The following is a 27,560-nucleotide window of genomic DNA, read 5'->3' on the forward strand; positions in this document are numbered from 1 at the left end:
TGTGCAATATCTGCCATAACAGACAAAAAAATTCAATGTCAAACTACATATAAAAGAAAATTCATGACTTAAAAACGGTTAGAATGATTAGGCTATATTTCAGTTCCTGTCTTACCACCTTAATTAACATTGTTTTTACCCCCTGCGATATTTGCGATTAAATAATTTATCAAAACTTCCAAGAACTTGTAAAAACCATAGGTGTTGGTTTCAAGTCGTAGATATTTTTCTTCGAGCTACACTGTTAAAAATTTAATTCATTTTCATATTTATGAATGCTGAGTTTATTTAATTTGGACACCAACTGACAAGAATTATCTTGGAGTACAAACTAACTTTTCAGTAATGTGTTAAACCAATGACATAACACTATTATTCCGTCTACGTGCATGTTTTATCACGTTTACAACAAGACACAGAATTCGCAATTTGGAACCTGGCGGGATCATACGAATATAATTATCTGAAAATATTAAGAACAATTTATTTTTTTGAAGTGCAATCTTCGCTGAAAAGCCTATAAATTTATTGTAATTTTTAATAGTGTTAAAATGAAACAGGAAGCTAATAAGGGTATTTAAAGCAATGAAATATTCCCTTTTTTATGTGAATTTAAATGAAAAACTACCTATTTTGGTCGTTACCATGACACGACTTCCGGAAAATGATTACATAGTTATTCGTTCCATGGTTCATAGACCCTAAAACCATATAACCATATAAAAAGTTTATATATGTATATATTTGTATATCTATGCATCTATGTATTTAGTATAATTATATTTTATGTACACGATAACAGTCGTAATTTTTCACAAATCACTTCCAGGCTGATACATAAAATTCAGAGATGAAAATCTCGGTCAAGTTCGTTAATGGGCGATATCGGCCAAAAAGTGTTTTAAGTGGGAATTTTTTTTTAACAAAACATTTCTTATGCCTACCGTAATATTAAAAATATTGCATACATTTGAGGTTATTAAAGCTCGTAAGAGTAATGCCAAAATCTTTGGCCAAAACTAATTAATTTTTGATACGACCGAAAATTATTACTGCAAGAGGTTAAAAAACTAGGATCGAAGGTCCAATAAAACTAAATTATTTACTATGTATACAACCAAATTACTTCCAATTAATTATAATAGTTCTAAGTATTATAAAAGAATTACTACTCAAACAATTTTGACACAACTAACCATAAAAGGGTGGGGGGAAATAGACGTTGTAGAACAAAAAAAATACTTACCATGTACACTATAAAATTCATCAGTAGTATATGATAGCCGGTCCTGAAACTGGCTTCTGGCTGTGGAGCGGGGAGCCGAGCCACATCTCTGACGTCACGTCCATCTCTGACGTCACGGCGGCCATCTTGGACTCAAAATTCCTCAAAATTCCTCAAAATTGACTCAAAATTCCTCAAAATTGACTCAAAATGACTCAAAATTTCCCGTTTTAAGAAAAAAATTCCCGTTTTCGAGGGAAAAATTCCCGTTTCGATGGAAAATTAGGATTTCGAAAAACCACAAATGTCTTTTGCCTTAGAAAGAACACAAATTCCTAAAACTGGCTTAAGCATCCTTAACTCAAGCCAGCGTTAAGCCATTTATAGGATTATGACGTCACCGTTGCAATTTTCGTTACGTCCGCCATCTTGAAAATCCACAATTTTTATGTTAGAAAATCGGGAAAAATTTTAAAAATCATTAAAAAAATTATTTAATCGAATTAAAAAAATATTAAAAACCACTGTTGCAGTTATCGTTACGGTTGCCATCTTGGATTATATAAATGTTACATATTTCGTTACACCCGCCATCTTGGTTGAGTACCATGTCATTCTTACACTTTACGTTACGACCACCATATTGGATCCTATTAATGTTGCAATTATCGTTATGGTCGCCATCTTTAAATTTGGACGCCATCTTGGAAATCCGTAGTTTTTATGTTAGAAAATCGGGAAAAATTCCAAAATTCATCAAAAAATTAATGTATTTAAATTCTGTATGATTATATCGATGTACGTCCTTGGTTCGATTCCCGACGAGAGTAAACAGTCGATCCTTCCTCCATGAAAGCTACCTAGACTGATCTACCACCACCAGTACCAAGGTTTATATCATCAACTGGTATGTCATCATGTCCACCATCTTGTCTTCATCCGCTGGAGTCCACCATCTTGTTTTCGTCTGCTAGAGTGTGCCCATACCATGTAGTATAATTATCTGGTCACCATACTTTTGTCCTCAACTGTTGACATTGATCATTGACCTTGGCCTTTGACCTTGACCTTTAAATTTGACCTTGACCTTGAAATTTGACCTTGACCTTGAAATTTGACCTTGACCTTGAAATTTGACCTTGACCTTGAAATTTGACCTTGACCTTGAAATTTGACCTTGACCTTGAAATTTGACCTTGACCTTGAAATTTGACCTTGACCTTGAAATTTGACCTTGACCTTGAAATTTGACTTTGTCCTTGAAATTTGACTTTGTCCTTGTCGACCATCATGGATCCGACATTTTATGTTCAGTACATGCTACCAGGAGCTACCACCTGCCAGAGTACTCCATCTTGTGTGTGTACTTGTATTATGGAGTACATTTCCATCTGGTTAATTTTATTCTAACCCGCTACAGTGCAGTAATCATTTATTACCGAGGTGCCCCCGACATCTTGAAATTCGACCGCCATCTTGAAATCATGTAATAATGTAGCTAGAAAAGCGGGAAAAAATCCAAAATTCATTAAATAAATCACTCATTAACTTACATATTGATTCGATCCGCTCCCGTCCTTGGTTCAATACCCGATCGATGCAATAATGTTTAATTTTATGAAAAAATAATAATTTCAATATACCATGTTCATCATTCTTAAAGAGACTTTAAAACCTCTACTAACATCATCCTATCAGACATCAAGACCACCATATTGGAAATTCATAATTGTAATGTTAGAGATTCGTGAAAAAGTTCAAAATTCATTAAATAAATTTGTAATCTATATACTGATTGATTAAATCGACTAAGGTCCTTGGTTCGATCCCTGGCCGATACAAATCAACTTTAATTTTAAAAAAGTACCAGAAAAGTGTAAGGTTCGAGAAATAAAACACCTCAAAGTCTTTTACAAACATAATATTTATTACACAATTTCTATCCTACTACAGAATCACTTGCGAAAGCCAGCAATCTTATAAACATTTAGCCCTGCATAGACGTGCATCGACTACTTCTTAGCTCCAAATGGCTACAAATGCTTCAAAAGGCTCCAAATGCTCCAACAGCTCCAAAAAAAGGCTCCAAATGCTCCAATAACCACCAAATGCTTAACACAGCTCCAAATGGCTCCAAATGCTCCAAACGGCCTCCAAATGCTTGACAGCCTCCAAATGCTTGACTGCTCCAAACGGCTCCAAATGCTCCAAATGTCTCCAAATTGCTTCAAATGCTCCAAACGGCTCCAAATGCTCCAAATTGCTCCAAATGTTCCAAACGGCTCCAAATGCTCCAAATGCTCCAAATGCTCCAAACAGCTCCAAATGCTCCAAACGGCTCCAAAAGCTCCATATGTCTCCAAATGCTCCAAACGGCTCCAAATGCTCCAAATGTCTCCAAAAGGCTCCAAATGCTCCAAATTGCTCCAAATGCTCCAAACGGCTCCAAATGCTCCAAATTGCTCCAAATGCTCCAAACGGCTCCAAATGCTCCAAACGGCTCCAAATGTCTCCAAAAGGCTCCAAATGCTCCAAACGGCTCCAAATGCTCCAAATGCTCCAAATGTCTCCAAAAGGCTCCAAATGCTTCAAAAGGCTCCAATTGCTCCAAACGGCCTCCAAATGCTCCAAATGGCTCCAAATGCTCCAAATGGCTCCAAATGCTCCAAATGGCTCCAACAGCTCCAAAAGGCTCCAAATGCTTCAAAAGGCTCCAATTGTTCCAAGAGCTCCATCTTCAATTGATTCCAACTGATTCCAATTACTTTTCTTATCGAACTTGGCATGGTTACTAACATGTCTTTATTAGTATACATTTTGACTGGCAGTGGTAACGTATTTTGCACCTTTAAGTTATAAGTTTTATTTAGAAATCAGATTTCGATAAATGGTAGATACCATTTGGAAAGAAAATATATTAATTTATCTTCAAGTTTATACACATTTAATTTAAGCCATTATTGTATGTAGCCAGCTTCCCTCAGTTCTTTGAGTATGAAGGATATTTCTTTAATGTTCGAATAGTTTCCTGCACAAAGCGATCCATGTAGTAGTCGTAGCCTGTCAACCAATATGTTAGGATCTTCCCATGAGGTATAATCAAACTCTTCTGCTGCGTTCATCATCCTTGCATGTTTATAATAAATATTATTATCTCTGGTGTCTATCGTTTTAACACCAACCTCAAGGTCACTTTCGTCATCGTGACAGTGATTATCACAAGCTTGATCAGGATAATTTATTTTATTACGACGTTTCCATCGTTTTGGTCTCAAACCACCATCACAGTCTTCGCTCTTGCATGCTTTTGGTGCTTCAGCACAGTACTCAATCATGTCAGCCTTAGATGTGTCAGCACAGTCTTCGTTCACGCCAGCTTCTGATGTGTCACCACAGTCTTCAATCATGTCAGCACCACAAACTTGATCAGGATAATTTATTTTATTACGTCGTTTCCATCGTTTTGGTCTCAGACCGCCATCACAGTCTTCGATCTTGCCTGCTTTAGGTGCTTCAGTACAGTACTCAATCATGTCAGCCTTAGATGTGTCAGCACAGTCTTCGTTCACGCCAGCTTCTGATGTGTCACCACAGTCTTCAATCATGTCAGCACCACAAACTTGATCAGGATAATTTATTTTATTACGTCGTTTCCGTCGTTTTGGTCTCAGACCGCCATCACAGTCTTCGATCTTACCTGCTTTAGGTGCTTCAGTACAGTACTCAATCATGTCAGCCTCAGATGTGTCACCACAATCTTCAATCATGCACGCTTCAGATGATTCATCATAGTCTTCGACCTTGTAAGCTTCAGATGGTTCTCCATCTTTCTCATTTTAATGGAGACGTTTAAATATTGGAGTAAATATATTTTCATTTCTAATGTGGTTACAACTTCCTTCGTTTGTTTTAGATTTTAAATTATTATCTTGATCTAGATCAGTAATTTTAGCATTAGCTTTTTCGCCTTCGTTCCTCTTCCGCGATGTTGTAGCCCAGTCTTCGTTATCTTTATTCATCTTAATTGTACAGGTCTTGTAATGTCTATCCAAGTAATATCTTCTACCAAAGGATTTCTGACACTGACTGCAATGAAATGGTTTTTGACAAGGACCCAAATTACACTCGCTTCTCTCATGTCGTTTAGCATTCTTTCTCAAGGTAAACACCTTGCTACAGTATCTACAGTGATGACGTTTCGATACAGCGTCAGATCCTAAATCGGAATTCATATTAGTTACCGAGACTAATGCCAGATGCAAACTAAGAGTTTTAAATTAGATATATTACTTAAATAGAATTTTTTAATTATTTCATCAGCGAGAATTAATTTATCTCATTCAAAGGTACTTTTTGCAAGTAGTTCTGCTTTTCAACAACAGATGTCGCCACATGTTACTTGCAGGTAAATAATATTTAGTTCTTTTATGCGGGATGCGGGATGCTCACTAACGATCGAAATAGAACGATGGCTTCGCTAGACTCCAAGGAGAAGGAAGTTCGTCCATCCTGTTAGTGCTTCTTAGATTTCTCAGAAATTATTTGACTGAGTAATGATAATTTTTTTTTTTAATTTCCGCCTGATAAAAATATTACAAGTAATGATTGAGTAGCAGAAGTTCACTAATTATATGCAACCTTGAATAAAAAATGACATGCTTCATTAAGTAAAAAAATCCTTCATGCAGAGATAAATTCCTCATCAGTAACCAGAAGCACTCGGAGAAAACCATCAGATGTATAGTCAGGAATAATCAGAAGCACCCAGTGAAAACCATCAAAATATTGTCAAGAATAATCAGGAGCACACGGAGAAATCCATCAAAATATTGTCAAGAATAATCAGGAGCACACGGAGAAATCCACCATAATACTGTCAAGAATAAACGGGAGCACACGGAGAAAACCGCCATAATATTGACAAGAATAATCGGAAGCACACGGAGAAAACCGCCACAAGTTTTCTTTGATATCATAAAATTTCAGGAAAAAATAATAAAAAATAAAAATAAATTAATAAAAAATTCAAAAAAATAAAATAGAAAATACATAAAATTCTGGCTTGTACTAGAACTATATCTTTGCTCAACAATGAGAAGTTCACAAGCTAGCAGAATCTGTTTATGTATTTTTTATTTTATTTTTTTAAATTTTTTATTAATTTATTTTTATTTTTTATTATTTTTTCCTGAAATTTTATGATATCAAAGAAAACTTGTGGCGGTTTTCTCCGTGTGCTTCCGATTATTCTTGTCAATATTATGGCGGTTTTCTCCGTGTGCTCCCGTTTATTCTTGACAGTATTATGGTGGATTTCTCCGTGTGCTCCTGATTATTCTTGACAATATTTTGATGGATTTCTCCGTGTGCTCCTGATTATTCTTGACAATATTTTGATGGTTTTCACTGGGTGCTTCTGATTATTCCTGACTATACATCTGATGGTTTTCTCCGAGTGCTTCTGGTTACTGATGAGGAATTTATCTCTGCATGAAGGATTTTTTTACTTAATGAAGCATGTCATTTTTTATTCAAGGTTGCATATAATTAGTGAACTTCTGCTACTCAATCATTACTTGTAATATTTTTATCAGGCGGAAATTAAAAAAAAAATTATCATTACTCAGTCAAATAATTTCTGAGAAATCTAAGAAGCACTAACAGGATGGACGAACTTCCTTCTCCTTGGAGTCTAGCGAAGCCATCGTTCTATTTCGATCGTTAGTGAGCATCCCGCATCCCGCATAAAAGAACTAAATATTATTTACCTGCAAGTAACATGTGGCGACATCTGTTGTTGAAAAGCAGAACTACTTGCAAAAAGTACCTTTGAATGAGATAAATTAATTCTCGCTGATGAAATAATTAAAAAATTCTATTTAAGTAATATATCTAATTTAAAACTCTTAGTTTGCATCTGGCATTAGTCTCGGTAACTAATATGAATTCCGATTTAGGATCTGACGCTGTATCGAAACGTCATCACTGTAGATACTGTAGCAAGGTGTTTACCTTGAGAAAGAATGCTAAACGACATGAGAGAAGCGAGTGTAATTTGGGTCCTTGTCAAAAACCATTTCATTGCAGTCAGTGTCAGAAATCCTTTGGTAGAAGATATTACTTGGATAGACATTACAAGACCTGTACAATTAAGATGAATAAAGATAACGAAGACTGGGCTACAACATCGCGGAAGAGGAACGAAGGCGAAAAAGCTAATGCTAAAATTACTGATCTAGATCAAGATAATAATTTAAAATCTAAAACAAACGAAGGAAGTTGTAACCACATTAGAAATGAAAATATATTTACTCCAATATCTAGTCGTCTCCATGAAAATGAGAAAGATGGAGAACCATCTGAAGCTTACAAGGTCGAAGACTATGATGAATCATCTGAAGCGTGCATGATTGAAGATTGTGGTGACACATCTGAGGCTGACATGATTGAGTACTGTACTGAAGCACCTAAAGCAGGTAAGATCGAAGACTGTGATGGCGGTCTGAGACCAAAACGACGGAAACGACGTAATAAAATAAATTATCCTGATCAAGTTTGTGGTGCTGACATGATTGAAGACTGTGGTGACACATCAGAAGCTGGCGTGAACGAAGACTGTGCTGACACATCTAAGGCTGACATGATTGAGTACTGTACTGAAGCACCTAAAGCAGGCAAGATCGAAGACTGTGATGGCGGTCTGAGACCAAAACGATGGAAACGACGTAATAAAATAAATTATCCTGATCAAGTTTGTGGTGCTGACATGATTGAAGACTGTGGTGACACATCAGAAGCTGGCGTGAACGAAGACTGTGCTGACACATCTAAGGCTGACATGATTGAGTACTGTGCTGAAGCACCAAAAGCATGCAAGAGCGAAGACTGTGATGGTGGTTTGAGACCAAAACGATGGAAACGTCGTAATAAAATAAATTATCCTGATCAAGCTTGTGATAATCACTGTCACGATGACGAAAGTGACCTTGAGGTTGGTGTTAAAACGATAGACACCAGAGATAATAATATTTATTATAAACATGCAAGGATGATGAACGCAGCAGAAGAGTTTGATTATACCTCATGGGAAGATCCTAACATATAGGTTGACAGGCTACGACTACTACATGGATCGCTTTGTGCAGGAAACTATTCGAACATTAAAGAAATATCCTTCATACTCAAAGAACTGAGGGAAGCTGGCTACATACAATAATGGCTTAAATTAAATGTGTATAAACTTGAAGATAAATTAATATATTTTCTTTCCAAATGGTATCTACCATTTATCGAAATCTGATTTCTAAATAAAACTTATAACTTAAAGGTGCAAAATACGTTACCACTGCCAGTCAAAATGTATACTAATAAAGACATGTTAGTAACCATGCCAAGTTCGATAAGAAAAGTAATTGGAATCAGTTGGAATCAATTGAAGATGGAGCTCTTGGAACAATTGGAGCCTTTTGAAGCATTTGGAGCCTTTTGGAGCTGTTGGAGCCATTTGGAGCATTTGGAGCCATTTGGAGCATTTGGAGCATTTGGAGCATTTGGAGGCCGTTTGGAGCAATTGGAGCCTTTTGAAGCATTTGGAGCCTTTTGGAGACATTTGGAGCATTTGGAGCATTTGGAGCCGTTTGGAGCATTTGGAGCCTTTTGGAGACATTTGGAGCCGTTTGGAGCATTTGGAGCCGTTTGGAGCATTTGGAGCAATTTGGAGCCGTTTGGAGCATTTGGAGCAATTTGGAGCATTTGGAGCCTTTTGGAGACATTTGGAGCATTTGGAGCCGTTTGGAGCATTTGGAGACATTTGGAGCTTTTGGAGCCGTTTGGAGCATTTGGAGCTGTTTGGAGCATTTGGAGCATTTGGAGCCGTTTGGAACATTTGGAGCAATTTGGAGCATTTGGAGCCGTTTGGAGCATTTGAAGCAATTTGGAGACATTTGGAGCATTTGGAGCCGTTTGGAGCAGTCAAGCATTTGGAGGCTGTCAAGCATTTGGAGGCCGTTTGGAGCATTTGGAGCCATTTGGAGCTGTGTTAAGCATTTGGTGGTTATTGGAGCATTTGGAGCCTTTTTTTGGAGCTGTTGGAGCATTTGGAGCCTTTTGAAGCATTTGTAGCCATTTGGAGCTAAGAAGTAGTCGATGCACGTCTATGCAGGGCTAAATGTTTATAAGATTGCTGGCTTTCGCAAGTGATTCTGTAGTAGGATAGAAATTGTGTAATAAATATTATGTTTGTAAAAGACTTTGAGGTGTTTTATTTCTCGAACCTTACACTTTTCTGGTACTTTTTTAAAATTAAAGTTGATTTGTATCGGCCAGGGATCGAACCAAGGACCTTAGTCGATTTAATCAATCAGTATATAGATTACAAATTTATTTAATGAATTTTGAACTTTTTCACGAATCTCTAACATTACAATTATGAATTTCCAATATGGTGGTCTTGATGTCTGATAGGATGATGTTAGTAGAGGTTTTAAAGTCTCTTTAAGAATGATGAACATGGTATATTGAAATTATTATTTTTTCATAAAATTAAACATTATTGCATCGATCGGGTATCGAACCAAGGACGGGAGCGGATCGAATCAATATGTAAGTTAATGAGTGATTTATTTAATGAATTTTGGATTTTTTCCCGCTTTTCTAGCTACATTATTACATGATTTCAAGATGGCGGTCGAATTTCAAGATGTCGGGGGCACCTCGGTAATAAATGATTACTGCACTGTAGTGGGTTAGAATAAAATTAACCAGATGGAAATGTACTCCATAATACAAGTACACACACAAGATGGAGTACTCTGGCAGGTGGTAGCTCCTGGTAGCATGTACTGAACATAAAATGTCGGATCCATGATGGTCGACAAGGACAAAGTCAAATTTCAAGGACAAAGTCAAATTTCAAGGTCAAGGTCAAATTTCAAGGTCAAGGTCAAATTTCAAGGTCAAGGTCAAATTTCAAGGTCAAGGTCAAATTTCAAGGTCAAGGTCAAATTTCAAGGTCAAGGTCAAATTTCAAGGTCAAGGTCAAATTTAAAGGTCAAGGTCAAAGGCCAAGGTCAATGATCAATGTCAACAGTTGAGGACAAAAGTATGGTGACCAGATAATTATACTACATGGTATGGGCACACTCTAGCAGACGAAAACAAGATGGTGGACTCCAGCGGATGAAGACAAGATGGTGGACATGATGACATACCAGTTGATGATATAAACCTTGGTACTGGTGGTGGTAGATCAGTCTAGAAAGCTTTCATGGAGGAAGGATCGACTGTTTACTCTCGTCGGGAATCGAACCAAGGACGTACATCGATATAATCATACAGAATTTAAATACATTAATTTTTTGATGAATTTTGGAATTTTTCCCGATTTTCTAACATAAAAACTACGGATTTCCAAGATGGCGTCCAAATTTAAAGATGGCGACCATAACAATAATTGCAACATTAATAGGATCCAATATGGTGGTCGTAACGTAAAGTGTAAGAATGACATGGTACTCAACCAAGATGGCGGGTGTAACGAAATATGTAACATTTATATAATCCAAGATGGCAACCGTAACGATAACTGCAACAGTGGTTTTTAATATTTTTTTAATTCGATTAAATAATTTTTTTAATGATTTTTAAAATTTTTCCCGATTTTCTAACATAAAAATTGTGGATTTTCAAGATGGCGGACGTAACGAAAATTGCAACGGTGACGTCATAATCCTATAAATGGCTTAACGCTGGCTTGAGTTAAGGATGCTTAAGCCAGTTTTAGGAATTTGTGTTCTTTCTAAGGCAAAAAACATTTGTGGTTTTTCGAAATCCTAATTTTCCATCGAAACGGGAATTTTTCCCTCGAAAACGGGAATTTTTTTCTTAAAACGGGAAATTTTGAGTCATTTTGAGTCAATTTTGAGGAATTTTGAGTCAATTTTGAGGAATTTTGAGGAATTTTGAGTCCAAGATGGCCGCCGTGACGTCAGAGATGGACGTGACGTCAGAGATGTGGCTCGGCTCCCCGCTCCACAGCCAGAAGCCAGTTTCAGGACCGGCTATCATATACTACTTTCATCCAATTTTTTTATAAGCCTTCTAAGTAATTTCATGAAGATATTTTCAAAAAGCATAATATCATTGCAGTTGTAGTCATTCCCAAAGATAAAATTTCAATGCTAAACGTCAATGGCTTCACAACCGAAACCATTTGTAGCAGCCATTCACTATTAATTTTATTAATTTCTCTAAAATATAAGATATGATTTTATAAAGCAAAATTTTTCCAATTTAAAGGTAGATGTTGTTAGAGCCTAAAAGCTGCAGCAACCAAGCTGGCGTATTTATATTCTTGTGTCTACCCTTCAAACTGACATTTTTAAATCTTCACACCAAAAGTATTGAAAATCAGTAGTTTATTTTACTGAAAACTGTAATAACTGATTTGCGATGGATAAATATTAACAGTTTTCAGTCAAATGTCATAGATTTGAAGAAGATTTCACAAATACATATGTAGAGTGTACTTGGCATTTTATATCAACCGATAAAATGTTACACTTAAAAAATTTACCCTCACTAGTACAGGTGTATTATGGATATTTTAGGTTTAAATTCTGTGCGGTTTTTATTTCCGGAACTGTTTTTCTGCCCTTAATATGGTATTATTAACCTCGAACTATCCTAGGGAAAATTTATATATATATATATATATATATATTTATATATATATATTATTTTGAAAGTTAAAGAAGGCAAAAAAATCTAAGCTGGAACTTTACCGAATTAGATCGGCTTTTTACTGGTGTATTCGCATACGATTGTTCATGTACTACCTATAATTTTTTTAATCTTTTGATCGCAAGGCCACGTCACACTGGTTGAATTAAAATCAAGACGTCAGTTTACAGTATGTTTGGTAACACATACATTATAGGTCAAATCATGCTTTCTCCAATTTTTACCATTTATTGGATACTTAAAATGTTTAAGCTAACATTTATCAACATAAAACTAAAGAAAGTCACATAAAAATGTTCTACTGTCACACTAAATAAAACAGATAATACATTACCCTCCATATTGTATGAATTAGTGTTTCGTGTTATATATATATTATATCAGTATGAAATAAAGTCAAATATTACACTTTGAAAAAACTCATACATACTTACTTTTAAAATAAAATAAGTTGTGTACAGGATGCAAAGATTCAATTTTTTTTTGACATCAAATTTCCCTGAAATGATTAAACAGGTTTCTGGGAGCACTGAAGCTAGTGGAACACAATAATATCTTTCATAATTCCTGAGGCGCAAAATAATGTAGTCCTCGTCAACGTCAAAAGTTCTTGTGTCAGAATTTACTTTACTAAATGATTTTTCTTTGAATTTTTTTACTTCGAGAATAAAATTTAAAGAACACTACATTTCTGATGGTATTTGACTGTTTTAAAGATTTGATATGCTCATCTTATATATATATATACACACGCACTCTGTGATATTGGTTTAGGGGTTTTGTATTGAAAATATTTTCTGTCAAGCTTCCAACCATCTTCTCAGGACAACAATTTCCATCAATGAACCTAATGAAAACGTGCGTTCATTTACAAAAATTATCCTATACTAGTGACCCGCCCCGGCTTCGCACGGGTGCAATGCTGATACTAAATAAACTACAGAATATATCTACATACAACGTTCACAGCTTTTTTGTCATTAGACAATACAAACATGTTTTCTTTAGAGGTTATTCTTGAAAGAGCGACATATAATTGGCCATGTGAAAAACACTCAACGCTCAAATCTAGGCCTGCAACGTTGAAAGTTTGACCCTGCGGTTTATTAATGGTCATTGCAAAATATATCTTTACCGGAAATTGTAGGCGTTTAAATTGGAACGGTATCTATACCATCGCGGACTTTTTTGTAGACTTTTTTAAGGTGTACAATACTGTAGCACATTATTTTGATCTATCTTGTAGGGTTCAGCCAGCATTTTCAATGTAAGCGCAAAAAAAATGTGTCACATCACATTATAAACCTCTAAAATTATCAGTGTTCCTCTACTATATTGTGCATGTATTATTATACATATAAACCTTCCTCTTGAATCACTCTATCTATTAAAATCCGTTGCGTAGTTTTAAAGATCTAAGCATACATAGGGACAGACAGACAGCGGGAAGCGACTTTGTTTTATATTATGTAGTGATATAGTTACGCTCATCACTCACTCACTGACTCTGTAAAGCCAAAGAGATATGTATACATTAGAGACAAGCGTATCAAAGCACAAATATTAGCCTATTTCATAGAGATGTGTATAAAATAAAAAATGGAAGCTATTAAATTAAAGTGTTTGTATATTCATCAATTTTCAATGGGCACCTTAGGCGCTTTACGAATAACCATGCTTATACATACTAAAAAGGCTTATATCTCAGAAAGAATAGCCCTAAACGAAAAACTTTGATATTTTTCCCTTTTCGGAAACCTAAGTTTGCGTCACTGGGTATCTTTTGATGATATTTTGAATGTTATATTTAATGCCGTTTAGAAAATCCTTGTTATTATTTTTAATATGCTTATACCTTTGAAGTTTATAATTTTATTAAAAACATTTGGTATTTTTTTTTCTTTTATGTAGGTACATACCCGAAAGTTTTTTGTTTTGGCAGATTTTCTTTTTTTGTAGTGACGCCCTTTTGAACGTCTTCTTTTGTGGTCACTTTAATTTCTTGCTGCTAAAATTATCAGTAAATAGCACCGATTAACTTTATATAGGCCTATGTATAATTTGTTGTCAAATATTTGTTATCATTTAATATATATTTATATAAGAAGTATTTTTAATTTGCACAATAATACAATAAGTCGAATTTTTAATGAAAATTTCTAGTATGTCAAATTAAAATGCTTGTTATATTCAAAAAAAATTTTAACGGGCGCCCCAGGCACCGCGCAGCCTCCCAGGACCAAAGAGTGCACGTGAGAATGACGCGGACCGGAGTGCGACGTTGCCGATACGACCAGCTCGTACTACGTGTCGCGCCACCGCGCGGCGCTGAATAATGCAGGCCCGCCAACGTCGCGGCTGATAAGCACACGGAGAACCCCCGTCGAGACCAAAGTTTCCCCCCTTCCCCCCCCCCCCACCCCGGAAAGCCAACTAGCGGCAAACTGCAGCGCAAGTGAAATGTTTGCAGTTGCCCGGGGTGCCTCATGGCAGGTGCTCCGTTAGAACAGAGAGACTCTCCCGATAACAGGGTTGCAGCAAACCCGGGATCCTACCCTTCACACGCCTTAAAAAAATGTTCACCTTTAACTCACGAAGAACGTTGGTTACATATATTACGCCGGTATCTTCGTACATCTACGGCTAACTTCGTAAATTTACGGACACTCGAGTTAAAATTACTTTGGACATGAACCCAAACAGAATATTCTTGGCATACTAGCAAAAAACATTCAAAAACTGGTTAATTCTTCAGCAAGAACATTCATTTTTTTGTCCTCGTGTGTGTTTGCCTTTGTTAAGAACGAAACATAACGACTCGGAAGTCGAAATACGGCGTAGTTTTTTTTACGAAGATTCATTGATTTGAAATTAACGAAGTACTCTTCGTTTATTTGAGTGAAATTCTTCGTTTGAAAGTTGAAAATTTGAAGAAAAAAAAACTGCATTTAATCAAAATTCTTCATTGCATGAATCATTTAAAGAACACATCTTTATATCTGTGAAGTTTCACTTTTTTTCTTCTCTCATTTGTATCCAAATCTCGAAATTCTTCTTGTCGCTATCGGAAAGATTGTAAAACGCATTTCTCCGGACTTTCTAAAAATATTGTACTCTTTACCCAAGTAAACACTATGGTCTGCGAGAGATGATACATTCCTCACCAATTCCGAATAAAAAAAAAATCCTACATGTTCCGAGAAATGTTGTATGTGCGTAGCATTTTTATCCCAGCAATAAATGTGATCCGACAATGAGCACCTCCCTTCGACTCCCCTCACACACCAACTGGACACTAAAAATTTTAATAGCTATAATGAAGTTCAACGCTGATTCTTTGCTAAAATGTTGTTAAAATCTGTGTCTTATATTAATTATTTGATGATGGCATGTATTCCTTTCAAGCTTTCAGATAAAATTCTAGCGATAGCCTTCATGCAGGTACAGTTTTGTTTTACTCACCAATTGCTAAGTAGAGTGACTCCAACTTTAGAACGGACACCAACTCCATGGACTAATTATCTTTATTTTTTTAAACGAAACCATGAAACAAACCCGTCATTGGAAAGTTCAGTGGCTCTTAAGGGTCTCGCCTACCCGGACACACGTACAGTCTATCGAGCTTCAGAAGAAACCACGCTATTTGTAAACTGCTCAAGATATCCGAGTGGTGTATCTTCACGAAAAGCATTTTGAAATGCGCTGAGGGCAGATGGGTAGTTATGTTTCCGTATTCCGTTTCTAAACAGCATTCGTAGGAGTGTTGAAAGGGCTGAAACGCGTGTTTTCAGAATAATTTTCAGACGTGAAACTCTAGGTGGATGTTCTTGAAAGCACCCAAGGGACCTGCATTAAACCTTTATCTTCGTTTGTATGCCGTTAAGTATTACGGTTACCGCTCAGATATCATAGTTGCCCTATGAATTACAAGGAGACTGCGTGATGGACCAATAGCTTAGCGATTAGAGGCGACACGGCGCTGGAAGCACCAGCGAGCGTCGCTCTTATCATCCCGCCTCACAGACGCAAACACACCCTAGACTTGGCGGTATTCGCAATCAGACACCTTTAATAAACCTTGAGTGGTTTGTAAATGGCGTGCTTAAAGCCTGGAGAAATGCATACTGTTTGGCGGCCCAGGTTGGCGAGAAAAAGAAAGTTATTCGGGTTTAAAAAAAAATAACCTTTTTCAGGAGTCAGACTGCTTAGCGAATCGTAAATGAGTCGTCGCCGGCGAGTTGAAGTCACGCCTCCGGTCATCCAAAACGGCAGTCGAAAACACAAATTCCCCCTTGGCATTCACCTCTTTTTTAGTTAAGGAGGCGGGATTGGTCACGATATTACGCCATCAACGGTTGAATTACCTCGGTTTATGTCTATCTGCGCGGTACGGGCTTGTCATGGCATGACAGCGCTTTGCAATAATGACCAAGATTGTGGGCGTGAAAACAAAAAAAAAAAAAAAAAAAGTACTTGGGTTCTTTGCAACCTCAGCGAGTATTTTTAACTCAAAAGAGCCAATGGATTATTATATGTTTTAAACCTCGGTCTTATATTCATTGTTGGGTTTTAAAAAAAATAATTTTTTGGCATGTATAGCATTCCAGGACTATCCCTGCAAGTTTATATCAATAATTAGCTTTCATGTTGTTTTACTTCACAAATTTTGCCGCCGTCAAAATTTTTATTCAATAGAGCTAAAAACACGCGAAAATTTTTATAATTATTACGATCAAATGTGTGACAATTTACAGCTCATAAATAACGTTTAGGAAACATCTTGTTACAAAATTTGTCATCAAGCAACATATAAAAAATATATATTGTATTTGATTTACAAGAACAGTCCTTAAATAATATAAATGATGATAACAAGTAAAAAAAAACATCTTGGTGTACAAGAATATACTAATTAAAAATTAAACGATGCATATGAAAAAAGTATCCTGGAGATAACATAAAGTTATATGTAAATAATTTGTTTAAATGAAGGAAACGTACAACCAGTAGCACAAGTAATTATTTTTCAAAAAAAAATAAAGGTTAAACGTTACGACAAAGCTAATCATACAATTGAGATTTGTGTGGAAATATTTACACAGGTTGTTCGGAAACTGGTTTCAAATAAATATTGAAAACCATTTTAAATTTACCTTACATTTAATAAATAGGCCCTTTTCTCTACGTCGAAATAATTCTGAGTGTCATATTTTTAATTTTGCTGTCAAAATTCGTGTCTACCGAATTTATGGATATTTTATTTAGTTTTAATGAGAAGTATGGTCCAATGAATAAAATATGTAGCTTTTTGTTGCAACTGTCTATGACGAACCGTTCTGCGTTACATCGCAAGCAAACGTTTCAGCAGCAGTGATACAACGCCTTGGGCGTAGGAAATATATTCTGCATGCAGAAGTAACTACGGTACGCAGATAGGTTAAAACACATACTGACTGATTGTCACCGGGAACAGAAAGAGAGCACGGAAAATACGTTATTCTTGTAGTGGATTTTTTTCTGTACCTAAGGTGTCACGTGGTGTCGGTACCTTTGTTGGTACAAGCAGCGAGCTCACGAAAAAAATGCAGCCTTTCGCATGTCAAGTAGTTTTTCCCAAGTGAACCTCCACTACTTCATAACACACGCTAAAGCATGTTCGTGGATCCCCGGGAGGGAGGGGGGAGGGGGGCGAAGCAGGGGCCCGAAATTAAGAAGCCCCTCACTGTGACTTTGAAACTGGTTTGATGTCAAAACTATGTCTTATGGAAAACGTTCTGTTTAGTTTAGAGTTTTCTGCTTATTGCATGCATGCAGGCCAAAATATGAGCCTTATACAACATTCAAGCACCGTATTCAGAGAAGACGTGTCGGTTAACCCCGCATGCAAATCTCTCACCACCACCCCCCCCCCCCTTCGGAAAATTTCGCAGGTCCCCATTGCGAACCCTATAGATTTGCGCCCCTGCACGTAAGATCAGTGAATTTACAGTGAAGAGTATGTTATAAGTTAAATAAATTAAATATATGGCGAACATTGATTATCCCAAAACTAACACGAGATAGAGAGCTCTGTGTTGTTGACGAGGTTCACGGATTTATCTGAAACAAATATATATTTATATACAATATAACATTATTTTTTATAATATCGATAAAGATTATGTACAACCGTTTATCAGTCTAGCAACAGGAGCTCTTCCGATAGTACGCAATAGTCTACATTTAGCAATTTGGAATATCGGGAAACTGCTGTGTAAAAACCAAACATACAAACCGTCCTGAAAGTAAACATTTAGTACAGTATCTGTCCGAATGTGCTGTCATTAGGTTCATTCTTACAGGTTTATAAAAGGAGCGGTTAAACGACGCAAGGTTATGTCTTTAAGAACAAACTAGACATTGCAGGCTGATTAAAAAACTGAGCACCTTCAAACACGAAAGACGCTGCTGCAAGGAGACATCATCGTCTTCTCCGACGAAGGTGGACGACGATATCTGCGTGCGGTGGGAGTCGTAATCCGAACATTCTTGCACAATTTGAGCGGGCGAACCTTTGCGAAAAGGATTAAGCCCGTCTTGGAACTACGGCGGGAGGGAGGGGTTAAAATCCCCCCCCCCCCTTCTCCTGCCCTGCGCAAGTTTTCCGAGCGATAAAACCCGCGCTGTCTCTTGCGGAACGACCGAGACTTCCCCGCGGTATTTGAATTGGCCGGCGTCGCGTGCAGCAAGGTCCTAAAGGCTTCGGCCACACACACACAGCGCTGTGCTCGCCATGTTAGTGATGTTCGCTACGCGTTTATAACATAGGCAGCTGCCTCTCATGTGTCACTGGCCACACCAGAGCTGTGTTCGTTATGGCGACGTCACCGGTTGTTCGGTTCAGATGATGATAATAATAAACAACATCTCTCAGCTGCGTATCAACGCCATTCAGGATTTTTTTTTCAAGCACTGTTAAGAGCTCATAAAATGTAGCTATACTCCTACGTACAAACAAGCTGGAACTTGCCTGGATTCTGGCGAATATCGGTTCAAAGCGTGAAAAATATCCCTTTTGTAGATCAGTCACGCAGGATCGTTTGAATCTATTACATTATGTTCTTTAAGGCATTTCTTTCGCTGTATCAACAACAACAAAAACTCCCTCCAGATACATTTCTGCACTGACGATCGGATGAGGCGGGGGGACGCTTTCTCAGCGCCGCGGTTTGTTCTTGAAGAAACAAAAAAAAAAAAAAAAAAAAACCACGTGCCAAGTGCGCTAGAAGTGAAACTTCACAGACAGAGGTCATAAGAAAGTGTACAAGTAGGCACAGTTAAACTTCGTCCATGCGGACCAACTGGGACCAAAGGCAATCTGGGCAATCGAAAATCCAGGTAATAACGATTAATAAGCAAAACAGAATCCTTAAATAAGCAAAACTTGTCGTTAATTACAATGAAAAAACTAAGTTTTCTACATGCCTTTATGTGGTTCACAATACATAAATAAAATATAAAAATAAATATCCATATCTTTCCTGATTAAAGAATTGGTCCACTCTTATGTTTCCAAACATGTATGGTGTTTGAATGAAGCACGCGACGCAGAAGCTTTATCATCAGTAGTTCACCCGGAGCGGTGTCGGGCTGACGCTCCAAGTACGCCATGATGTTTGTCAGCTGGCGAGCTTTCTTAAACTCAACAAAAAAAATTAGGTTGTCTGTAAAGTCGTTTTCCGGACGATCGTTTAACGTGACAACGTCATAACAAAACATTGATGAAATGATTGCATACTGTTATGAATAAAACTGAATCATTTTTATTTTAATAATAAAAGAACAAATACTTGAAATTATAATAGTAATCAGATTTTTAAAATGCAAGAATAGTTAACCTTTATTGCCGAAATTGTTGTTGTAATAAGCAATGAAAACCACATTAACTTTTCACTTCACTTTATAAACAGTCGACGAAACAGTTTACGTGTAGATGTCTAGTAATTAATTTTAAAAACTGGCGTTTAGCTATAAAGTTTAAATATAATTATGAACAAGTTTTTATATGAATAAACTGTAATCAAATATCTATCATCACTTATATGAATCACCATAATTTTTTATTAAGTTGTAACATAACCTATTATTACTGCACTCGCCGACAGCGTAACGGAACACAGCGTAACGGATAATTGAGCGTAACGGGACACAACGTAACGGAACAATGAGCGTAACGGGACACAGCGTAACGGAACTATGTGCGTAACGGGACACTTTTTGTGCGTGCAGCCGGCGTTCATCGATTTATTAGACGATGTCACGTCAAAAACACTTTACTACCGTAATTATATCAGCCATGCAGTAACCGTACATTGGCTCAAACTAAAAAAAAAAAAAAAGCGAATATTTGGTTTACTTGTTACGTTCTTGCTTAGGTTAAAAAAATGTATGAGAACATAAAATTTATATGTCTACAAATATTACCCGGATTATTCTGAGACCCCGATCAATGTAGGCCTCATAAACGAAGTTTTACTGCGTATGTAAATGTGCAGATATAAAACTGTACTATGAAAATTCATACGAGCTATCAATCACCCCATTCCTGAAACCCCTTCTCCTATGCACATTCAACCGCTCCAACCCTGATAGTTACACTTCTCGTTGCTCTCCGAGAGTTTAAACTTTCGTTACGCTCCGGTGACGTCATCGCATCGACTTATGACTAGGGACATGCGTTTTTCGCGAAATAGTCTGCTCGCTCGTTAAACTGCAACAAGGTATGCCATTGTTCCCTTGTGATTGGCGGCCGTCTGCGAGAGAAGCCATCGCCCTGTCTGGCCGGGCCATTCAGGACGAGTTTGCTTCCGCACTGGGTGGCTGTGATTGGTGCGCCGACAGTATACATGCACCTGGAATAAACCCAGCCAACCACGTGACACAGAAAATGCTATAAAGATTTTAGCACACAGCTGGTCGGAAAATCTTTTCGCAAAAATCACATGGCCCTACTTATGACACTGGCTGTCAATAAATTACAACTAAAATGTTTAATCACACTACACGGCGGCAGGCGACTGTAAGCTCAGCCCTTGGTTATTTCATTTTGTTGTTATCACTATTGTTTTAGTTATTTTCTTGTAAATTTACTCTCATCATTTGTTACTGGGTCACGAATCTTCTGACCAGATATTTACTAAACGATTTTTTCGAGTTGTAAAATTTCAGGCACGTGGTTATAATTAGGAACACTTTCGTGACTGTTCGATAATATTTAGTAAATGGATGTTGAATAACAGACGAAATCTGGATTGTTAATTTAGACGTGACGTACGTACGATCGTCACGTAAACTTTCATGTACGCACGTACGAATTTCCTTTCTTCCAATGGTTGACCCACGTGAATTGTAGGACAAATTTAACACATGAATTTGTCAGGTTTGCCCCTTTTCATACAATAAAACTAAATGAATACTTAAGTGACATTAAATTCATTTTCAGAATATTTTTTTTTTAATTTAGTGTAAATAGTTTTCCGTTTTTATGTACCTATTTTTTGCACAGCCGACAATTATTTTATTATTTCGACATTTAATTTTTTGTTTTCATAATCTGTATATTTCTTGTTCTAAATTTTCTCTAGTATTCAGCTAATTAAACTTAATAAATATTATTTCATTTACCGAAATATTTTTATGCATTATACGTTATGTAGTAATGTGACGGAATGAATGAGCTAAATAAATCTACACATGCAGAATGTTTAACATAAAATATTTATTTTAAATAATTGCAACAAATATTAAAACTTAACAAAATAAACATAAAACCAACTTAAGTAATTATTGTAAATGAATAAAACAACTCACATTTTCTGTTTTCATATTTTTTTAAATTTATTTATGAGAAATTCAAAGGAATACCCACCTGGCTTAAATATTTATAAAATTGAAAAGTTGACACACAATATGTGATAAGGCTTGCCTATTACATTAGTTAAAATTGGGAGTTATATTTTAAATCGCATGCTAATGACCTGCATTACGTGTAGTTATAAAATAACTCTGTTAACATTAGGAAGATTTATTTTGAACAGCAGGCACGTTTTATTTCGACGTGCCGTGATGCCTGCAATTACGACTTTAATAATTAGTTCCTGACCATGCCTGGACTCGTTAATGGACACAACACGAACCGGCACATATGAATCAGTGTTTAACTGAAAGCTGATAGGGCCGAAGTGGGCCTGAGGCCTCAATTACACTGCGCGAGTTCAATAGTCGTGTGCGTAATCGCAAGCTCCGCGCGCGACAATTTAGGGGGCGGTTGGAAATTTTATATGCTGGATATTATCATTAAGAAAACCTGAATGTATAGAATTAGTCAATAGAGTGGATAGTTTTTTTTTAATTTTGCAAATAGTTGAGGGCTCGAAAACCCAAAAAATAAATAAATAGGATAAAAAATCGGCTGTAAAATTATTAAAATCATATAAAAAAACCTGTGTGGTAACCAAATCTTAGTATGAATAACTTATTACAATTTTAAGCTAATTTTAATTTTTTTAAACGTTCTGTTATGCAATTGTGAAAAAAAAATTAAATTGTTTTTCTAAAATTTGGTTATTATAAAAGCTTTACTTTTGTGTATTTAATAATTTTGCCGCCAATTTTTTTTAAATGGCTTGGTTATGTTTTATTTCAAGATCTTATTTCATAATAAAAACAGTTTGCATTTTTTTCTTTCAACTATTCACTGTATTTTCAATGTCTGTACATTCACGTCTCCGTAATGAAAATATTTAACCCACAAAACAAACCTCATAGAATTCTCTCATGTCATTCAGATCCTATTATTTTTTTTATATTCTCGTTATTCAAGCACGATGCGACTTATTCCTATGCTCTTAAATCACGGGTCCGCAAGTCGGGTCGATTATTTCACTTTCTTGTTATTACTATTAATAAAGAGATTTCCCTGTAAAAGTCTTCCTTCATATACCAATCTTGCAACTTATGTGTTTGGTCTCACATTTTCTAAATAGGTATTTACTAAATATTAACCTAGAGCGGTAAAAGGTCACGCAGGTGTTTATAATAATGAGCGTAGTTCCCGGATGGGAGAAAGGCAAGGGGCCCCTTCCCCCCACTTCCAGGAATTAAAAAACCCTCACTGAGTGAGGTCTACAATGCACTTGCAAAAGTGTGACTGTGTAACGGGTTTTCTGTCAAAATAATGTGTTGCGGAAAACTTTCTGTGTATTTTTTTTTTAAGTTATCTGCTTATTGCATGTATATAAGCTAACATATGGACAGTATACAATATACAAGCAGCATATCCAGAGATGACGTGTCGTTCAAACACACGCGCAAAACTCTCGGGCAGCTCCCCTCTCTATCTCTTTTCCTCCACCCAACGGGCGAGTTTCCGCGGGGGACCCCTTGAGAATCCTACAGATTTGCGCCCCTGAACATAATTATGATCTTTTGCGCGACCTTCTACAACTCGAAAATGACATTTTGTAAATATCTGGTGAAGAATGTTGTCACCCAAATAGCCAATGCAAGAGCTCGAAATCTTTTCGTGAAAAAATACGTGCCCCATGCCTTAGGTAAAAAGGTGCGCGCGCCCACTGGCGCGAAGCGAGGCGAAGCGAAGAGAGGAGAAGCGAAGCGCCGTTGAAAAGGTTTGGCACCGATTGGCGCGAGGCGACGAGCAATACAGCAGGGATCTCGTTTCGCGCTACTGCTTAGGGCAGTTTTTCAGCTGGCGACCCACCTTTCCTTGTAGGAATACATCCACGGTCCATCGGTCCATGGTGGCGTGAAAAACCTTATTTATATCGTATACCTTCCTTATGTATATATAATTTACCATCAATTATATATATATATTTAAGATACCAATTGATTATTGATAAACAATTTGTGTTCTGATTGGAAAATGGTTGACAAAATATAAAACTTGGAGTTAATATCGCCTTCAAAGTCGGACATCGTTCTTGAGAAATTAAACAACTGTTCAGGACCAATATTTGTGAACAAGGTTGTAGTTAAGTTCGGTGGTTTCAAAAAAGGCTGCTTGCCGCCTTGTTACTCTTGCGGAACCGGTGTTGGGATGTGGTCGTTTAATGTTCGCGCTTAGCAACAATAATAAAAAATATATATATAGGTTTCGAGTATTAATTGAGAAAATAATGAAATGTTTTTGTTGACCGGAACAAAATCTATCGGGGAATATATTTTGCGGTGGCGTAATACTACATTTTATTCTCTGGGCAGTATGTGCGAGCATTGGGAATCTTCAGCGCTCGGCGTGTACCGCTCGCTTCGAGATCTGAGCTCGGCGTCGAATGCTGGCGCAGTTGCTAGCCACGAGGGGAGAGAAACTTCTCGGAGCCCAGGGATGAGGTTGTGCCAGCGAGCCGGGAGAGCAACAACGCAGCGCTGGTGTACTCCGATAGGGATTTCATTTCCTCCCGAGTGCGCGAGAAGACCTGTCTGAGGCTTTCGACGGACCGAGATGGTGACGATGGTTTGGCCAAGCTAGCTGGCTTGGATCCCTAGACATCGTCGCGGGAGTTTAGATTGTTGTGAGAGGTGGTGATAAGGGTGGGGGGGATGGGTTTGTCTCTGTCTAGGCTTGGGTGTACTGCAGCGGACCTCATCCTTATTTTGCAGTGTCCACATGAATGGGCGGTTGCACTCTCTTTATAATACACGATTTCGGCCATCAGCGATGTCCTTGTTCGGTGATGTACGCAATATAGCGGAAAATATTCGGACACAACTTAAAAAAATATAACGAAAAAATTATTTTTAGTGTATCAAAAACCTTGTTTTTTTCTTAAGGAAATTTTGTAATAAGAATATTGGAGATAACTTTTCTTGTATCTCGTCAAGGCTATCATCTGATAATATTCCATCTTTAATTCTAGGAAGACGTAACTATGAGTCACCATTTTGCTTTTAACAGTTTTTTAAACTATTTATTTTATTTCATATAATTATTATTAAAATTTTTGGCTCTGTTTGAGGATCACACATACTTTGATGGAATGCTTTGTTATTAATTGTGACAGACGACTGCAACAAATAGTTTCTCTATGTAAATATTAATTCATGTTTGGCAATTATTTTTTTTTCAGGATTAACACAGCTGTGATAATACTATCAATATATATTATTTTATATTCTTAGAAAAGTAAAAAAAATGCAAAATATAAAATATGTATTTAATTTATTATAATTAGCAGTGGTATAAAAGGTCAACATTTTAACGTTTACAAGCTGGGTAGTATAAACCTGGCAACATTAGGCACCATTTACTTTGTACTACAAACTAAGAGTGAGACACTCTATAGGCGAGATGATGATGCGCTAAATCGCAATTGCCTTCACATCATGGACGATAATAATTGGCAACTAAACCACCCAGTCATGAAAGCAGGAAGGCAATTTTCAACGGCCGAAAAATCCCCCGGCTCGGCCGGGAGTCGAACCTAGGACCTTTGGGTCACCAGCCGGAAGCCGACTCAAAGTAAATAACAAACAGGTTTAGCATAGGGCCAAAATTGAGGGACAGGGGTATTTACTATTTAAAAAAAAATGGCTTTGTGTGTTTGTACGCAGCAATATAGGGTGTAGGTATTTTTTTTTTTTTTTTTTTTTTAATTTTAGCGTCTCGTCGAATAAGTTATTGCAAGGGATCATCCCAGAATTTTTCTGGGTTTATTTAAAGAAACAATTGAATAAATAAATCATGATGGCTGTACCATATTCGAACTCAGGCCCTTACGAGTGTGAGGCCAACGTCTTAAATTAGCGACATGTCACTATTTTGTTTACTATTTATTATTTATAGTTTAATTGTATGGTAATTAAAGAAATTATTTTTATACTACCAAGGAGTCAATCGCCTCCCTTCAATGACCCTTAAACAATGTTGACATACAATTTTTATTTTACCATAAAATGTTTATGTGATTAATCAAATCACACAAAAATCTTTATTTTCACGGCGGTAATTTTCTGTGCAAGATTCTGTGCACAGAAAAAAAAATTCCTGTACATTTACAAAAGATTCATTTGGCAATCAATCAGATGCCAAGAAATAGTTTGTAATATTACAAGAAAGATATTGTAACTTATTACACTTATTGTAACTTTGTACAACACATTGCTATGGTTACTTTTGCGTACATTAAAAACGTTTTTCGAGATAATACTGAGTATTTCTTACGAAAATTGGCATATAATTTTCTTTTTAATTGATGTTACATTCAAACATATATATATATTAAAATCATGAAAAAGATAATCAAATATTTGATAGTTGGACTTAATTTGATTTTATTATGCTTATTAATGTGTGCAGTTAATACTAAAAAGCTATACAGGTAACCGTTTATAAATAACTAATTACTGGAGGTACTGGGACAACACAAAGCATAAATGCGGATTAAGAATACGAACCCAGTATTACTGCGAACACATTTTTGTTGCGCTATATTTTTTTCATGTAAATGTACAAATTTACAAATATCTGATTTTTTTTAATGAATATTTCTGTTCAATTTACAAAATAAAAAAAAAAAATACAGCATACAGGGTTTAAAAACAAATTTCAAGCCGAGTCCACGCATATAAACATTTTCTCCGAAAGGATTCAGCACAATGTTTTTCCTCAAAAATTAAAGATTATTACCAGAAGAATAAATTGTTATCTCGAGCGGTATGTGTTGGTGCTCAAGTTATACAACCAAAAACTACAACCACTAAAACTGGGTTCGTCAATTATTTTACAGATCATTGGTCTAGTAGTACCTATTTTTATCTTCTTTTCGTTTTAGTAAATCGCACAAATCAATAAAAGCTGCACACTTTTCCTTAATTCCGACATTGTTAACTAACATAAACTTGGTCTGGTCTGTGGATAGAAAAAATAAAGCATTCGCGCTGCAAAAACAAAAATAACCGTTCGCATCGAGAACTCGATGTGGCGTAAATCTTTTGATGTTCGACGGATAAACCAACTCATTCTGGAGCGTGTGCTTTGAATGTGTAATAAATGTTTGCGTTCGTTGCCACGTCCACATTTGCGAAAATTCCCGCGCACGCACATTTTACTCCGTACGTCGTATTCGGCGGAAATATTCATTGGCGTGGACCAAGCAGTATTAACCGTTGGAAGTTAGTTATTTCCTATTCATCCATTGCAATTTCAAGAATCTGAAAACAGAGGACACGATGTTACGCAATTGACAACAAATAAAAGTTTGTTTACTGTAGAGGATTAGGAACTATACACATTGCTACGTAAATTTCAAATAATATTGTGACCATACTATACAACTAAGGACTGTATGTTAAAATAATGGAGTTGTCTTTTAGACAAATAACTATAGTGTTATATCTGTCATTATATTAAACTTCAATACTTTTATTCTAAACTCATGAAAATTTAAAATTATTAGCCTGTTCCAATCCTTGTAGACGTCAAAGAACGGTGTTTCTGGACACAATACCCTAAACCTATTTCTAAAGTCATCAGTACATTTTTATAACCAAATCACTGAGGCACCATTACCTATATTTTCCCGGCGTGTATAATGCT

The 27,560-nt window shown here is 36.5% G+C and overlaps 1 protein-coding gene across 2 annotated transcripts in view; it reads left to right on the forward strand.

Moving 5' to 3' along the window:
* The window catches only part of LOC134528214 (connectin-like), a 903,159-nt gene that overhangs the window by 474,852 nt on the left and 400,747 nt on the right, over window positions 1-27,560 (forward strand). The window lies entirely within an intron of this gene.

The sequence above is a fragment of the Bacillus rossius genome, chromosome 1 (genome assembly GCF_032445375.1).
Source record: "Bacillus rossius redtenbacheri isolate Brsri chromosome 1, Brsri_v3, whole genome shotgun sequence".
In the NCBI taxonomy this organism is placed as follows: Eukaryota; Metazoa; Arthropoda; class Insecta; order Phasmatodea; family Bacillidae; genus Bacillus; species Bacillus rossius.